This window comes from Gastrolobium bilobum, unplaced genomic scaffold (genome assembly GCF_033153095.1).
Source record: "Gastrolobium bilobum isolate Gb01-03AN ecotype WA unplaced genomic scaffold, APGP_CSIRO_Gbil_v1 utg2732, whole genome shotgun sequence".
NCBI lineage: Eukaryota > Viridiplantae > Streptophyta > Magnoliopsida > Fabales > Fabaceae > Gastrolobium > Gastrolobium bilobum.
The window spans coordinates 31,466-38,347 of record NW_026897530.1 but is presented as its reverse complement, the minus strand read 5'-3'; positions in this window follow the sequence as shown (position 1 = coordinate 38,347).

Below are 6,882 nucleotides of genomic sequence, written 5' to 3'. Positions count from 1 at the left end.
ACCTCAGACTTTTCACGCATTAAGTAAACCCAAGTTACACGAGTGCAATCATCAATAAAAGAAACAAACAATTTATTTTCAGAAGAATGAGGGACCTTAGAAGGACCCCAAACATCAGAATGAATAAGATCAAAAGGTTCAACACTCTTAGTAATACTAGAAGGAAAAGACACACGATGATGCTTAGCAAATTCACAAACATCACAATGAAAAGACTCAACAGACTTAGACAAAAACAATGACGGAAATAAAGATTTGAGTAAACTAAATTGAGGATGACCCAAACGCTTATGATGCAGCCAAATTAAAGAATCAGCAGTTGATTGACCATGAGACATGAAGGTGAGATCTGTTACTTTATTTGCGGGAGATTGTGACACCAGATAGTACAGCCCACCTTGCTCTTTAGCACTACCAATCGTCTTCCCCGTGGCGAGATCCTGAAAAAAACAATGGGTAGGGAAGAAGGTTAAAGTACAATTCAAATCTTTTGTAATTTTGTGAAGAGAAAGAAGATTCGTGGAGAGTTTAGGAACATGAAGAACATCCTTAAGATGTAAGGATTGCTGTAAGTTTATGTCACAAGAACCAGCAACTGATGTATGTGAGCCATCTATCTTGTATGAGTTCCAATGGTAGGATGATAAGAAATAAAGGAGTCAGCACAACAAGCCATATGATCAGTAGCACCAGAATCAACAACCCAAGAATGTTTAAAATCATTACATGAAGAAATGAAAGAATGAGTTTTGGAGCTCATACCAGTCATAGCCAAAGCACTAGTATCAGATGGCTTACTCAGATTATCAAGAATGGTTCGGAGTCGTTCCAACTCATCTGGACGAAATGCAGATTGGGTCTCATTAGGTGCAGGGGTAATTTCAGAAGAAGTAAAATGCGCTTGACCACGCATCCTTGCCATCTTTTCTAAGACATTTTTCTTTCCATAAAGGCGAAAGTATAAATCCTTGATATGACCTGTTCTTTTACAATAAGAACACCATCGATCATCTCTCTTAGGTCTAGAAGAGGTACCATCATAAAATTTTGAAAAAGAACTAATTTGAAAAAAGGTCATACTGCACAGAAAATGGTTAAAGAAAAGCTCCAAGAAGCCAAAAAATCACAAATAAATACCAAACGATGTCCGATCAAAGAGAAGAGCACAGATCCAGAAAGAGGATGAAGGGACGATCAAGATCGCGGTGGTCAGATCCAGAAAAATGGTCTCACGCGCCGCCACGTGCCGGTGAGATTGGTTGCGCGTGGGCTTCACTCGCGGTTGAAGAGGCGGCGCGTGTGGGCGCGTGCGGTGGCCGTCCGGTCTGAAATTTCTGGAGCAACGTCGTCCGGTGAGCGCGGTTCTTTCTGGATCTGTTCGGAGTTGAAAAACCACTGGGAAAGGGTCCAATCGTGATGAGCAGATGCTGTCTTGTGATGAAGAATAATGGAGACGATGAACAGTAACAGAGATCCAGTATAACAGAGCTCTTCTCGGTCCAAGAAGTCCCCGGAAAAAATCCGGTGGCGGCTGATGGCAGCAAGAGACAAACAGAATAAAAAGGTTCTTGTTCTAAAGACAATAGGTGCGAAAGCAGAGCCCTCAGGATCGAGAGCTCTGATACCAACTTGAAAGAAAGGGGTATTTGAAATATTATTGAATTATGTAAATAATCTGTACAAAGGGTTCTCTATTTATAGAGAATATTTGACCTAATTTTGACCTAATGGGCTTGGCCCAATACAACAAATAAATGACTAAATAATAACTAAATAATTATTATTTACAACAATTTTTGATGTATTTCAAATAAAATTGTAATGAAAGAAGACCAAGAAGATGCAAAGAGAAGGATGTTCGTCTATTCACGGTGGTCCTTCCCCTAGAGTTTCGTGCTGAGATGAGTTCGGGTGACGGCGCAGTGGACGTGACGACTAGGGTTCCTAATAGTTGACTTAGGGTTTCTCGCCAAAGTTTTCTATTTTGGGCCTTTGGGCCCATGGTTATCATAAAGGGGCTTGAAACATAACCTATGAACCATAACGAAGAAGCAAATCAGCTGCAAAGTTTCCTAATTTTGTAACTTTTTTTTTAGGAAACCATGGATTAAAATTTTTAATAGTTAATTGCTTTAATTTTATGAATGGATGAATTTTACGATTGATAACATGTGTAACGTGATAACATGTTATATAGAATATGTGGTGTCATATTGTTGCATAACTTGTTAATTACATAAGTATGCTGACTGTTATGTTTGTGCGACTAGATTAATAGTCATTACGATAATTAATTCATATTTCAAATGTAATTGTTATTACATTTGATACGCTGAATTAATTGTCGTTATGACATTAATTCTATTTTTTGGAATATGTGCATAACAAATTTAATAATTTAATTATCGTTATGGTAATTATTTTGATTTCAAATTATCCTCATAAATGATAATTATTATGATTGCTGAAATCTAGATTAATAATTAAATCAGTTATTTGGCTGATTTAATCTATAAAAATAATTTTTGGAATATGTGCATAACGAATTTAATAATTTAATAATCGTTATGGTAATCATTTTGATTTCAAATTATACTCATAAATGATAATTATTATGATTGTTGAAATCTGGACTAATAATTAAATCAGTTATTTGGATGATTTAAATCTAGAAAAATAATTTTGAAATATGTGCATAACGAATTTAATAATTTAATGATTGTTATGAAAATTATTTTGATTTCAAATTATACTCATAAATGATAATTATTATGATCGCTGAAATCTAGATTAATAATTAAATCAGTTATTTGGATGATTTAAATCTAGAAAATAATTAAGAAAATTCTCTAAGAGAATAGTTTATTTTGCGAGTAATTTGGGAGTCTTCTAAAATGGCCATGTGTTAAACACACGCTTCACACCACAATCATGTATCATGATTGTAAGAAGCACACGCTGCCTATCATGACCGAATTTTAGGACCTTAATGATTTTAAAATTCAAATAAGCTAAGTGATGCACGTTCATCGGCGCTTTTGCTTACATAGATTTTGAAATCAATCAAAGGTTACTCTCATTTAAACAATTCTTGGAAATTGAAAAAATTGTTTATTTTGAATGGGAGGAGATTTAAATTAAAAAATTAATTTAACCTCGAGGCATATTGTGGGCCTAACAATAAAATAATCATGTGAGGCCCCCAACGGATAAGCGTGATTGGATTTTATTGGGCCTTAGTAATTTCAAAATTTGAGTAAAGTATTGTACGACCCATCGTCAACAATGCTTGGACACTAAGGATAATTTTGAAATTAAACAATGGTTAATTACATTCAACTTTGGTAAAATTGTTAACCATACTGTCGAGGCTCTGCAATGGCACTGAAGGCCCAAACAACAATTTTGATTTTTACAAGTGACTTGCTCATCGTAAGCCTTCTTAAGAAAACTAAAGGACTGTTAACAATAAGCATGAGTAGTTATGAGAATCTACTTGCACTTTGTTTGTTTATTGCATTATTTGTTTGTAATTGTGTGCCTTGTATGTTTTTAAGAAAATATCTTAGAAATGATATTTTAGTCAAAAACTTCTAGATGGTACCAACTATGAATAAGTGCAAAGTAAAATTTTGATATTGTTCCAAAAACATGAAAGCTAAAATATGTCCTGACAATAAGAGGGTTATAGCAACCTGCAGAGGATTCGTCTATGGAAACAAAGATGCAATACTCAGATTGGAAAAGGACAAATATGATAGTTCGCTATTATGTTCTCGTCAGTCTTTCCAAACACTTGCATAAGCAAGTGTATATGGTTAAGAGTGGAGTGGAGATGCTTCAGACTCTTAATGAAATGTTTGCTGCGTCTAGCAGATCTACTATACATAATGCAGTCAACGCAGATTTTGCTAAAAGTCTTGTTAAATCCAAGGAAAAATCCAATGGTGGTAACAAGAACAAAATAACTTGGTTATTAGTTGTCAAACCAGTTGCTATGAAGAAGCCGTAAGACAAGTGCTTCAAGTGCAGACTGAAGAGACACTGAAAGAAAAATTGCCCAGAGGTGATGAAAAGAACCAGACATGGGTATATTAAAGCCTGATCAGTGAATGAATCATTGATTCAGGAACCACTTATTGTGTTTGTTACTCTTTGCAGTAGTTCAAATATGACATGCCTGTCAGCAGTGGACAAAGATATTTTAAGCTTAAAAATAAAAACTTGTGTCTGCATTTGCAGTAAGACAACTTATTTAAAACACTATGGTTTTGGGTGATTGTTTATTTATTCCGGATTTCAAGAGGAATTCATTTATTGTTAATTATTTTGGTTAAAACATGGTTTGACAATGCAATTGTTTCCTGAGTTACATCTCAAAGTTCATCTTCGTCTTGTTTGTTCTGCTGTATTGTTTAAATAGTCTTTATTACCTATGTCATATACCCATTGTATTTATTATGTTGAATTGAAAGGATGATGAATAAGAATATTCACCAAAGAAATAAAAGTTTCAAATGAAACATACTTTGGCTTTAATGATTGAGTCATATTACCTTAAATAGGAAACATAATTTAGTTAAAAGAGAGACTAAAGGTTCAAGAATGTTTTAACTGAAAACTACATATTGATCATATTTCGAAGGTAAAATGGCAAAGCAATCCTACAAAGTAAAAAAGATTTGCGTAACTATTCAACTGGAATTGGTACATACTAATGTATGTGGACCAATTAGTGTTCAAGCCAAAAGTGATGGTGAGTACTTCATTATATGAATGGTTATTTCGAATTTGGACAGATGAACCTAGTACGCCATAAGTCTAAAGCTTTTGAAAAATTCCAAGAGGTTTAAGTCTGAGGTAGAAAAGCATCTAGTTGTTCAAATCAAAATACTTTGGTTTGACTAAAGTATTGGCTACCTGTCTGGTAAATTCAGGTCTTAACTGATTATAGAGGGGATAGTTTTCGTAACTATCAACTTTAGGAACGCGTTAGTTGAATGAAGTTGCAGTATGCAAAAAATCAAACATTTCTAGACTTGGTGAAGATCATGTTTAGTTATTCATCTTTGCCAATGTTGTTCAAGGGAGATGCCTAGGAGAAGAAAATGTATTTTCTTAACTTGGTTCTGTCGAAGTTGTTGTAAAGACCCCTAAAGAATTATGAAAAGGGTGCAAGCCCAGATCAAACCATATTCGAATTTTGTGTGCTGCGGCACACGTCCTACAACAACAGTCAAATAAGATGAAATCTTGTAAGAAAGAGTGCATATCTTTTGGTTACCCTAAGAGAACCAGGGATGAAATCTTATTTAGTCCTAAGGACAAGATAATCTAAATGGAAGGTATAAACACTCAAGTGATTTTCTTAAAGGAGGACTAGATGAGAAATTATAAGCTTTTAAGTAAGGTTATTCTTGATGAGACTTATCTCATATCAAGAATTTTTAGAATCTCTAAAAGTTTCATCCATTGTTCCCTTGATTGTTCACAGAGGGAAAAGATATATCTTTAGGTGAACAAACAAGGGAACCGTAATTGAAAATTCAACATGATAATATATAAGTGAAACTAGTAGAAATATTAGTATCACATGTGAAAGAACAATATCAAGAATAAATGGATCCTCAAGAAATTAAAGATCCACCATTTGACCCACTCTTTGATCTGCCTATAAATACATAAAGTCTAGTGCAGTACATTCGTAGTGAGAGAGAACCTTGTTAACTCTCAAGTTGTCTCTTGTTGAGTGACATCGATCCTACTAGTTACGATAATGTACTAGAAGATGTTATTGATCAAGTGTTGCTCAAGCTATGAATAATGATATTGAATACTTGTATTTCAACTCCGTTTGGTCCCTAGAAAAGGCACCAAGAGGGGTAAAATCCACTAGGTGCATGTGGACATAAAAGGTAAAGAGAGGATGGATAGGAAGGTGAAAACCTTCAAAGCTAGCTTGGAGGCAATTTTTGCCAGACGCCATGCTTGAGTCTATCTAGATTCTCTTAGTTGCTACTATAAGTCTCAATTATGAGATTTCATTTTGGGAGTTGGATATCAGGATATCTACATACAACAACCAAAAGGGTTTATAGAAAATGGGCAGGAACACACAGTATGCAAGTTGTGAAAGTCTATTTCATAGACTTAAGCAAGCATACAGGTCTTGGAATATTAGTTTTGATCAGGTTATCAAAATTTTGATTTTGAGAGAACCTTGATGAATGATGTGTTTTTGTATGTAAAGGATCCAACGAAAGACATTAGCTTTTCTATTACTTTATGTAGATGATATGCTCCTTATTGGAAACAACGTGGAGGTAATATCGAGCATAATGAGTTGGCTAAGTTAGTGTTTTGGTATGGAAGTACTAGGGAAGCCAATTATATTCTTGGTATAAAACTCTTATGAGATCGAAAGAATAAGTTGTTGGCATCACCTTAGGCTACTTACATTGACAAAACTCTTGCCAAAATTCAACATGAGAATTCTAAGAGAAGAATTATAACTCTCAGATGTGGAATTCATCTTCCTAAGGAGTAACCAAAGACTCCTGAGAAGGAAGAATGCATGAGTTAGATACCTTATGCTTTGGAAAAATGTAGTCTCATGTATATCATGTTGGTACTTAAACCAGACATCTGCCACGCAGTGGGAGTAGTGAGGCGGTACTATTCTGGACCTAGAGGAACACTAGATTATTGTTAAGCATGTACTCAAGTATCTTTGGAGAATTAGCGATTATATACCAGTATATTCTAGTGGGAGTCTTGAAAAGATGAGTTTTCACAAATTCAGTTATTTCAAGTGGATATTGACTCAAGAAATCAACCTCGAGCTATGAGTTTTTCACTAAACTCAGATAACATTATAGGTGG